The 12,501-nt window shown below is 33.4% G+C and overlaps 1 protein-coding gene across 3 annotated transcripts in view; it reads right to left on the bottom strand.

Annotated features, from left to right (window-relative positions):
• ADK (adenosine kinase) overlaps positions 1-12,501 on the bottom strand; it is a 514,633-nt gene that overhangs the window by 437,183 nt on the left and 64,949 nt on the right. The window lies entirely within an intron of this gene.

The following is a 12,501-nucleotide window of genomic DNA, read 5'->3' on the forward strand; positions in this document are numbered from 1 at the left end:
TCTATTCTTTCAAACAATTCTGTTATCAAATTCCGTCAAGCTAAACAAGTATAAAAAAAAAATAAGAATCATCCTTGATGTTATTTGTGCCACCATATTGCACGCCTGTGTTTGTGTAAACTATATTCTACTTTAACAGAATAAATATGTTTAGAATTAACAAAAGGTTCAAAGGTAGTTATCTTACAAAATTGTTTAAAAGCCAATTCATGCATCATCCTAATGTCCCTCAATCCTATTTAGAAGAGAGTATAGTTAATTTTTTTTAATTGAAAGAGCATATATATTTTAGTTCTTTCCTATCCTCATATTACGTTTTAGTCCCTAGCTTTAAAGTTGACATCAGTTCGCCCATTTTTCCAAATTCCATCTTGGAAGCTAGTCACATTCCCTCTGCCTTCATTCTAGTGGGGAAAACATCTCTGAAGAGATAATTATATAATTTAATATTTAAATAGAAAATAATTTGGAAGAGAAAGGAGAAAAAGTAGTGGTGAAAGAAGTATCCACACTCACACAGAGGAAAATTGGTGGTAGGATTTGATAATAAAGGATTTTCCTACGAGAACATAAGTTTATGGAAACTGTGTATGTGAAGCATATTTTCTGCATTTCTTTGAATTTCTTTGTTGAATTCAATTTGAAGATAAATGAATCTTATGCAGAAATTTTGTTTGTCTCCTTTCTGCAAGACCCTCTCCCCCCCAAAATTCCCTTAATGACCATTTTCTCATCCAATTTAACAATGAAAAAACTCTTTAAAAAAGATAATTTCAAATATGATATATGGAAACCAGTTACACTTCTAAAAAATTTTTTTTTCAAATCTTCCATTGGTTTTTTTCTACCTCCTCTGGTCTTACCCAACACAGACCCTACAGACGTAGAAATCACAAGTATCTCTGGCCTTCACAAACAAAAAAACATTAAAGTAGTCGGAATATTTGGGGAAGATGGTTTCCCTTTGTATATGCTACTAAAATTTAGTATATATAAAGTGAGACATTTTTATAAAGGTAACATCTTCACAAGAAAAAACACTTGGAAGTGATTAGAACATAAAGTAAAATTTTATAAGAAAAATTTAAAATCTATTCTAGATAATGCTTCAATCACTTTGCAAAATGATTGAAAAAGCCAAGTTGCAATCTTAATGAAGTTCTACAGAGGGAGCCAGCATCACAAGGAATACGTTTATAATACACAGAACTTCAAGACCTATTTGGTTGGAAATATTGGATTTCTAGTCATCAACATAAGTTCAGATTATCCTCTAAGGTTTTACACCTTAGCCATCAGCCAACCCCAAAAAAACCACAGTATGACCTACAATCTATGGTATTTTTCTAGTAAATCATATTAAAACTAATGAAATATAACATCCACCATAAATACAGTTTGTGAAGTAAATGTGTGTTTTAAATAATATCATTCTTCTAAAGAATTTTTTAGAGTATTATTTTTCCTAAGTCACTGAACTTAGGCAAAGTAAAAAGCAATAAAAAAGATCTGAAATCAAATTGGAGCCTACCTTTCCTACTATAAGAAAAGTAACAGAGTCTCTCCAAGCCTTAGTTTCCTGTAAAATGGGAATGATTATAATACCTACCTCACAGGGTTGTTGTGAGGATTAAATTAGAGCATAAGAGTAATTAAAGTAATGTCCTCTTTCCTTGCTCTTAAGTGTTATTCAATTTTTCAATACTTTCCAAAAAGAAAACATTAATTATAGTTAGTAGAGAAAATACTAATTATATATAGTTAGTAGTTTTCAAGAACTAGATTAGCTGCTAACAGATACTAAAGTTTCCCAAAACTCCTAAATTCATATCATTTTCAAATAATCTGACTCAATCCTTAAGGGAATATAGACCATGTCAGCATAACCCTTACACTGTTTTTCAGGGAGATATCTGTCATAGCTGCACTCTCAAAATATTCTTGTCTGTTGTAGACCAAGAAGAAAAAAGAATTCAACACAGCAATTTCTACTCTCTCCAACCCATGTTGACCTTAATAAATTCACCCCATTGATACCACATAGTAAAATACTGTCAAGTAAATTATTTGTAGCAAAAGATCAATGAACTACACTTGGACTGAAAAGGTCTGGATAAAGTTTCAGGAACCACCTTACCCTTCCCCACTAAAAAAATCAAAGAGGTAGAAAGCAAAAAAGACCACTACCATTTTTTTTCTGAACAATTTTATGCCTGAAACTCAAAAACTATATTCAGAGGGATTACGGAATAGATTAAAAGAGAAGTAGCTAATTAAAGAAACTATTTGCTTAATGGATAATAATGAAATAGCAAAGCACTAATCTAAACCCACAGTGATATGTGAGAGACAGCTAAGCTTCTCTAAGAGCTGAAGCCAGTTCAGCAGTGTTTTTATAAACATCATTATACTCAAAAAAACCTACATCACAACTAACCTTTATGATTCCTTGTAGATCAAAACTTTCTCACATATATAATTTCATCTAATCCTCATTAAACCTAACAAGATAAAATGAAATTATCATTATTTTACAAATGACGATGTTATATTCAAGAGATTAAGTGATTAACCCAAGTATGGTAGTTTCATACTGTGTCAACTAAAAACTACAATCCCCAGAATTTCCTTCCCTATGTGGTTTTAGGTTGGGATTAGCCACAAGAGAAATTTGTGTACAATTTGGGAGGTACAAGTGAAGCAGCGGCCGTTTCACACCAAGGGTAGTTACTGGCTAGAGGTAGTGAAGACAGAAAGGTATGGGAGGAATTCCAATTTATCCTTATGTATCCCCACTCCACCTCCAGCTCACCTTTCCAACCAGGCCTAAGCCCATCATCACCAAATGCTCCACTGAAAACTCACAGAAGTGGTAGCTTCAAAGAGCCAACAATCCACCAACTCTCCTCACAGTTCACTCCAGCAGCTAGACATGCCTAGCTGCTTCTTGAAAGCTCCAATTCATTAATCCACACACCAGAACTGGTTAGTGACTTTTCTCTAATCCTTTCTGGACCTCTACTTCCCTACTTTTTCTTGCAATGAGTAAGGTTTAATCCCTGTAACAGGTTTCTTATTTCTCATTACTCATAGCAAAATTGAATCTTACCTGATACACCAAGGATACAATCTGTGGCAAAACATACATAAACTCAGTTTCTTCTAGTGCTAAATCCAGAGCACCATACATTTCTTCAAAAACAGAAGGTGGCAATTTAGGATTAATCCTTTGAGGCTTTTAAGGTTTCACCACTAATAACATACATTTTTCATTCATCTATCATATATGCATGAATATATGACAAAGTTTAATACTAAAATTATTTCTTGTAATGAGTACTTCTTTATGTCAGGGTTAATAATTTCTTTTAAACAATATTTAAGCAAACCTTTTGAAAGTTTCATAATCCAGTTATAACAACAGATAACAAGAAACTATGAAATCCTAGAATTCTAAAGTGAGAGCACAGTCAAAAGTTCACCAAAGGGGTGAACTCTGGTCACAGATTAGTTTAGAACCATTAGTAGTTGCCTGGAATGAATTCAATCAATGCTAGTGTGGGATTCTTACAGAAGTCACCTGATATTAGTAAAAAAAAAAACAAAGAGCAAAGAATTTGAACACACATTAGTACTTATTCCTGGAGGCACAGCTTCATAAGCACAAATGGTGAATGTTATTGTAGAGCTTTTTAAAGATCAATTTAAAAAGCAGTATAGTAAACAGCTACCGTACAAAGATCATAACTATATATTAAAAAATCAATTACAAAAATATTTCACAAACAGCAACAAGAACAAAAATGTTTCCCATGTAAGAGGCATCTGTAGCTTAGGATAAAATGTCCAATGAAAGGATCATTTGTGGAATCAAACAACTTCGATCAAAGAAGATTGCTGTGTTCTAGAGAAAAGGATTCTTCTACTGGTAACAAAGATTATGAAAATTCTGAATGTTCAAACAAATGAGAAGTAAAAAATAAAAAATAATTTTAAAATTATTTCACATAATATATGGTTGTAAAACTTCTTTAAAAGCTTTTAGAGTCAACTTGGCCAAAAAGCTTTGTATTATACCATCTCCTTGGAAGAATGAGAAGTGCCTTGCATTTGGAATTCAGGTATACATAGTATACCTGACTCTCCTCAACTCACTCAATGAGTCTGAGGTGGTTTCTAAACCATAATATAATACTGTAAAATGAATCAGCCATTGAGAGCCTTGATATAGCCATTGGGTTCATTATAATCAGTTAGTACTGGGACTTGCACTGAATATCAATCCTTTTTATTTAAAAAAATTATTGTATTTTTAGGGAGCTGTTTGGTGTGATACAAGAAGCATTTAAATGGGAATCACCAGACTTGAATTCTGGTCCAGCGCTGTCATTAAAGAGCAGTGTAACCTATAGCAAGTCACTTTATCATGTGGATCTCACCCATTCATCATAAAATATGAATAATTAGTTCTAGCGTTCATTTCTAGAATCTTAAATTCTATAATTTAAAATATGTAAAAGAATGTGGGCCCTGAGAAAGGGACCATAAAAATGTTCATGGTATTTAAAATACTGCAGCTTTTATGAATATTGAAATTGTATTAACCACTTAACCTTGTTGCTGGTCCTACATGTTCTTTATTTCAATTTTGACTTTTGACTTCCCAGGCTTTTTTTTTCTCTTTGGCATTTGCCATGAACAAAATCTATCAGCTTTGTAGGCAATCAGTTCTTACACTACTCTTACAAGACAATCTTGGTATTTTCAAAGAATTACTAAGCCACACCATCAATAATAATGAATTTAAGAGCATATCAGATGTTACTGATTGTCTCTAAGGGCTCTGAACATGTTCTGAAACATGCCACTTAAATACTTAAAAATCTCCCCTGCTGGTTTAGAAATTGGCATTGTTCTCTAAGAAATTATAATATTTTTACACTGAACCAAAGATTAAGGTGTAAGAGTGTCCTTTCCAATACTCCTGCTTCACACCTCTTACATAATTCATTTATTTTCTCCCATTTCATCATAATCCTAAACCAATAAAAACTTAAATATACTTATTCCAAGATAAAACTTTTAAATTCAAGGGGTAATTCTAACAAAATAATTCAATTTTGACATAAAAAAATAGTCAACAAGGAGAATTCATTCAGTAACAAAGGGGAAAATATACTTCATATCTAGAACAGCATGGGGCTTCCCTGGTGGCACAGTGGTTAAGAATCCGCCTGCCAATGCAGGGGACACGGGTTCGAGCCCTGGTCTGGGAAGATCCCACATGCCGCCGAGCAACTAAGCCCGTGTGCCGTAACTACTGAGCCTGCGCTCTAGAGCCCGCGAGCCACAACTACTGAGCCTGTGTGCCACAACTACTGAAGCCCGGGCACCTAGAGCCCATGCTCCACAAGAGAAGCCACCACAATGAGAAGCCCGCGCAACACAATGAAGAGTAGCCTCCGCTTGCTGCAACTAGAGAAAGCCCACACGCAGCAACAAAGACCCAACACAGCCAAAAATAAATAAATAAAATAAATAAATTAGAACAGCATAAACTGCTTGTAAAAATTCATCCTTTATCTTGGGAGCTATCTTGAAAAGCCAAGTAAATAAATGTGAATCTCTTTTAAGAAGAGGCTTTCCCCATGCTTTATGTAGTACAGCAAACTGAAAAAAATTCTCAGATACCAAGTTATTTCTGTCTGTGTTAAGTGGCACGGATACTTCTGAATTTATTTATATTTGCCTTTGGAATATGTCTCTTAATCTAGCCAATTTTTATCTTTCCTTATCTCAATCTATATGATCTGATCTCAATATTCTATTCAATGTAATACAGAATTTAGATATTCATAAATGAAAAGGGTTCTATCTTCTATAACTGCAGATATGTCCAACAATAAGAAAACCCACTATTACAAAATCTCCAATTATGAAACTGTTTTAAAATGTGAAATATTAATTGGAGAGTAAGTCTACATAGATAAATGAAGTCAGTATCTTTCCTTTAAATAGTGTCTAGCATAGCAACTGGTAAGTAGGTAAAAACATATTTATTCAATGAAATAGTGATATTTTTCTAATTTATTTTAAATATCTCCACTTAGAAAACTAAATCTCTGATAGACTGAGAAAAATCTGTAGAAGACTAATGGAACCAGTTCATTATTGGACCAAAGTATAAATTCCATAGTTTTAGATTAATCAGATCACAAAATTAATTTCTTGGCCTTCCCTACTTAAAAATTATCCCTTAGAATCTTCAGTATGTAGAAAAACAGAAAACAAGAATCTGAGAAAAACCATTATGCTTAAAGAAGCAAGTGTCACTTTTGTTGCTGACCAATCTTCCCTGTTTCCTTGCATGTCAGTCTTCCCCAGACAGGGAAATAACAAGTAAAAGTATGAGGCATGAGTGGCTAAGTGTATATGGAATCTGAATCACAACATCTGGGGAACTAAGAATATTTTAAATAAATGGATAGTTAATATTTACCACATAAAGTAATATCAAAATAATTACAGTTATTATACTCTCCTATTGGTATACAAAGAATCAAGGTACACTTTCAAAAAGCCAGCTAATGTAATAGTGCCAATGCATTTTTACAATATCATGATGAATCAAGATTATCTTCAGCAGATTAGAACTAAGAAGCAAATAATGTTTTAGGAGAAAAAAGCATGGAATTATTAACTGCATAATTATTTTTGTTTTATAGCTACATTTCTTATATTTTTAAAAGCTTGGTCTTGAGCACCAAGACATCTTAGCTATTTTAAGTGTAAAAACACAAATGAAATTATTTATGAGCAGCTTTCATGAAGGGCTGGTGTTGAGTTTTTTTAATTAATATTCTGCTCTTACAGGGGCATACTCATCTAAGAATTTTCTTTAGTGTACAGGTAAAAAACTACGAAGCAGAGAGCCAGCAGCCAAAAGAATTAAGATAATCAACCAATGCCAAATCAATCAAGCATATACTAACAAGTGTAAGATCCTTGTTATATAAGCACTAGTCATTAAGAAAGAAGAATTCAGGCTTTCCCTGGTGGCGCAGTGGTTGAGAGTCTGCCTGCCAATGCAGGGGACACGGGTTCAGGTCCCGGTCCGAGAAGATCCCGCATGCCGCGGAGCGGCTGGACCCGTGAACCATGGCCGCTGAGCCTGCGCATCCGGAGCCTGTGCTCCGCAACGGGAGAGGCCACAACAGTGAGAGGCCCGCGTAACGCAAAAAAAAAAAAAAAAAAAAAAAAGAAACAAGAATTCATGTTACACTTAAAAAAAAACGTTGTACCCTTTCAACCTTTAGACGCTCATTATGTTCTTAACTTAGTTCACCAATTATGATTATAAAATAGAAAAAGTTCATCTTGTAATAGATAAGTATATTTAATAACCAATTTAAATTTAGGGAATTTATAATTTCTTTCATTCTTTCTTTTTTCTGGTTATAGAAATAACACAACCCATTAGAAAAGCACACATAAAACACACCTAAAGGGCTTCCGCTTCCCTGGTGGCGCAGTGGTTAAGAATCCGCCTGCCAATGCAGGAGACACAGGTTCAGGCCCTGGTCTGGGAAGATCCCACATGCGGCCGAGCAACTAAACCCGTGTGCCACAACTACTGAGCCCGCATGCCACAACTACTGGAGCCCGTGCGCCTAGAGTCCATGCTCCACAACAAGAGAAGCCACCGCAGTGAGAAGCCCACACACCACAACGAAGAGTAGCCCCCACTTGCCGCAACTAGAGAAAAGCCTGCATGCAGCAACGAAGACCCAACGCAGCCATAAATAAATAAATAAATAAATAAAACACATAAAAGTACAAAGAAAAAAATTAAAATTCACCCATTATCAATCACCCACAGATCTACTATTCTACAATTCTCTTTTATGATATCTACAAGCAATCTTTTTCACCTACTTAAATCATCACAATATTAAATATTTTCCTTAAAACATTTTAATAACTGCATAGATAGAGAAAAACAAATACCGTATGCTAACACATATATATGGAATCTAAAAAAAAAAGGTTATGAAGAATCTAGGGGCACTACGGGAATAAAGATGCAGACCTACTGGAGAATGGACTTGAGGACATGGGGAGGGGGAAGGGTAAGCTGGGACACAGTGAGAGAGTGGCATGGACATATATATACTACCAAATGTAAAATCGATAGCTAGTGGGAAGCAGCGGCATAGCACAGGGAGATCAGCTCGGTGCTTTGTGACCACCTAGAAAGGTGGGATAGGGAGGGTAGGAGGGAGGGAGATGCAAGAGGGAAGAGATATGGGGATATATGTATATGTATAGCTGTTTCACTTTGTTATAAAGCAGAAACTAACACACCATTGTAAAGCAATTATACTCCGATAAAGATGTTAAAAAAATAAATAAATAAATAACTGCATAATATTCCACAGAGTTAATTTAGTTAATTGCACTAGAAAAAGAGAATAGCTCATTTAAGATTAATCCAATAGTATGGCACTTGCCTTTTAAGAGAACTGAAAATTTTGTGTTTTCTATAAAATGTGTATGTATATATTAAGTATTAAAACACAGGTCATTTGGCTCCTAATAAGATTTAGACTCCTTTCCAACATCTTTTTTTTTAATTGAAATAAAGTAAGTAAAGCAAAGAGTAACCTAGAAAAGATGTGATTTTTTTAATGCTAAATAGTGACAAGAAAAGGTCTAACCTGAAAATCTGCTTCAATCAATAAAATGTATTTTTCCTGTCATAACGCCATACAATTTTTTTTCCAGAGCACTTCCATTAGATTAAAAATTTGAGCTATTAATCTATCATCACACTACACACCTTGAAGAGTTTCTCTAAGAATTATCACAGATTTGAGCTAAATACCTACCTCCCTTTTCCAGTCTGTGGTATGGCCTAATGATATTCATTTTAACCATAGCTGGCAAAGATTAGGGACATCATTAATTTTCCTACACAGCTAAATATGTAGTTATGGTAGAAAAATAATAACTCCAATATACTTTTAGTGATAAATGCTAACTTATAAAATAATTACTATGTAATATATTCAAAGTGGAATAAAAATCTGCAAGAAGAATGACAAGAAAAAGTATATAACAATCAAATCCAGAAGATATTCTAAGTGGCCTAACATAAAAGAAAGAAAATTCTGGAAAAGTACATATTGTTTACACTCAGCTAGTATGTTTTATACCTCATACTGTTAACGAGACAGGATTGCCCTACCAAAGGTCTGCTACAGAATATCCAGAAGACATATCAGGCACTGTGAGAAGAAAAAAATCATCTATTCAAATTTAACACATTCTAGGTGAAAATATAATTTGAAACCCTCAATCTTTTGTTTTGAAATTCATAGTCATAAAGCAAGGCTGGTATTAAAATTCATTTGGCCTAAAGACAAGCAAAACTTCTTCACTGAGAACTACAAAGCACTGCTGAGAGAAATTAAAGACAGACTAAATACTGTTAAGATGTCAATTCTCTCTCAAATAGATTCAACAACCCCATGATAATCCCAAAAGGTTTTTCTGAGGAAACTGATACGCTGATTCTAAAATATATGGCAATGTAAAGGATCTAGTACATCCAAAGCATCTTGTAAATGAAGAACAAAGTGGGAGGACTTACAGCAACTGACTTCAATACTTACTATACTGTGTGACTAGCATAAAGAGTGACAAGTAAATCACCGGAACAGGATAAACCCATATTTCTACAGTTATTTTATTTTCAACAAAGGCATCAAAACAATTCAGTGGACAAATAAAGTCTATTCAGCAAATAGTGCTGAAATAACTAGATATCCATATAGATAAAGGAGAATGAACACTGACATCTATCTCACATCATATACAAATATTAATGCATAATAGATCATAGACCTAAACAAAACAGCTCAAATCATACAGTTTTTAAAGAAAAATATAAATAAGAGTATCTTCATAAATTGAGGGCAAAGGTTTTTTAGATGAATAAAGTAATAATCATAAAGGCAAAAACTGATAAATTAGACTTTATAAAAATTTAAAACTTGCTTATCAAAAGGCACTATTAAGAAAAGATGGTAAGCCTGGGACTGGAGAAAAAAACTGTAAAACATACATCTGACATTGACTGGTATCCAGAATATATAAAGAATTCCAACAAGTCATCAATAAAAGGACAAAACAATCTAATTTTTTTCATCAGCAAAAGATGTGAACAGAACCTTCACCAAAGAAAATATACATGGCCAATAAGCTAATGAAAAAGTACTCAATATCATTAGTCATCATGGAAATGCAAATTAAACCACTCTGAGATACCACTACATATCCACCAGAATAGCTAAAATTAGCAAGACCAACAAATACCAAATGTTGATGAGGATGTAGAGCAACTAGAACTCTCATATATTGCTGGTAGGAATGTAAGATGGTACCACTTTAAAAGAAAATCTAGTAGTTCCTTATAGAACCAAATATACTATTACCCTAGTGACTCAGCAGCAAATCTACTCCTGAGTAATTATCCATGAGAAATAAAAACATGTTCACAAAGACTTATACAAAAATATTAACAGCAACTTTATTCATAGTAGCCAAATGAAAGGAAACAGCCTAGACGTCCACCAATAAGAGGACAGATAAACCATGGAATGTTAATCAGCAATAAAAAAAATTAACTGATACATGAAAGAATCTAAAAAATATTATACTGAGTGAAAGAAGTATTATATAAAACATAACGTACATATGATTCCATTAATAAGAAATTCCAGAACAGGAAAAACTTAATCTACAGTAGAAAAAAAATCATAATAAGGGTTACCTCTCGGAGGGTAGGAGCAGAGAGTGACTACAAAGAGGCATAAGGGAATTTCTTGATAGAGGACTGGGCTATGAACATTTATGCACTTTTCAAAACTCAGCAAATGTACACTTAAGATTTGTGCATTTCACTGTATAAAAATATTTACAGGTAAAGACAAAAAACTTTAAACTATTGAATTCTAGGTGATGGTATGCATGTTGAAATATTTATGGGGAAACATATTGATGTCTGCAATTTACTTCTGAAATCCATTCAAAAAGCAGATGAAGTAATGGATAGACAAAAGAATGGATAAGGTGAAAAAGAGAGTAAAATGTTAATGATAAAATCTAGGTGGCGAGTATATGGGTAATTATATACTATACATTTAAATTTTTTCATAATAAAATCTAAGAAAATAATCAGTCTATCCATGAGGCTGAACTATATCACAGACAGCTCAAGAAACTGTAAATGAATTAACACATTCATATGGGGTACATATTATATAATATGAAAATATTCACAGTATTGCAGTTTTCTGGTATTTTTAATATTGATCATAGTCTCCGAGGGCCAAAGGAGCCTCTAGGTTGACTACCTAATTCCCAAAACAAAAAAGTTCTGTTACCAAACCTATAAGTAAGCAACCAACCAATGGTACAGTGACAATCACCTACCCTCATTGACTAGGCAGTAAAGAAAGAAATTATATAAAATTCCTTAACAATAAATTTGAGAACCCACGATGGAGATTATAATCAAATGAAGACATAACAAATATAAAAATACTGATGAAAGGCTAGCATAACAATGGGATATATCAACTCTAAGAACTCTTAAATCCTTTTCTTATACATATAGCCTACCATTTTACGATTAACACTTACTATAATCCCTTCTAAGACAGAAGAAAGAAAATAATTTGGAAAAGATTCAGGACAGTGTTTGTAAATAGAACCTTAAAAAGTACTCAGAAAAATCATTACTTAACCTTTAGAAGAAAATAATAGTCTTGAAGCACTCAATCTACAGAACAAGTTATTCTCCATAACTTGAGTACAAATGAAGATTACATTTAAACTAAACCACGAGGGACTTGAGTTAGATATTAAAATATCTGTAACATAAGAGAGTGTCAAACATTAAGGAAACTCCCAAGGAAGTTGTAAAATTCACCAATGTATTTATAAAAAGGATAGATAGAACCTTGACTATCATCAATAATAAGCACAGTCTGTACAACACTGTAAATCAACTATACTTCAATTAAAAAAAATAATAAGTGAGGTTCAACCTGTAGGTGTAGTTAGCCTCAAATTCCTCAAACTTAATTCTACATTATTATTTGACATTAGGTGTTTCAATAATAATTACAATTATCAGAACTTTCTTACTGCACAATGGAGAAAAAGAAGTAGCCTACTAGAAAACAGAAGCATATACTTTATTTTAGCTTCCCTCTTTGGACAAACCTATGATATTGAAAAGAGATGAAATTTTCTTTTAAGATTTTTTTTTTGACGTGGACCATTTTTTTTAAGTCCTTAATGAATTTGTTACAATACTACTTTTGTTTTTTTATGTTTTCATTTTTTAGCCCTGAGGCATGTGGGATCTTAGCTCCCTGACCAAGGATCGAACCCACACCTCCTGCGTTGGAAGGCGAAGTCTTAACTAATGGA

This window comes from Mesoplodon densirostris, chromosome 1, assembly GCF_025265405.1.
Source record: "Mesoplodon densirostris isolate mMesDen1 chromosome 1, mMesDen1 primary haplotype, whole genome shotgun sequence".
NCBI classification, from domain to species: domain Eukaryota; kingdom Metazoa; phylum Chordata; class Mammalia; order Artiodactyla; family Ziphiidae; genus Mesoplodon; species Mesoplodon densirostris.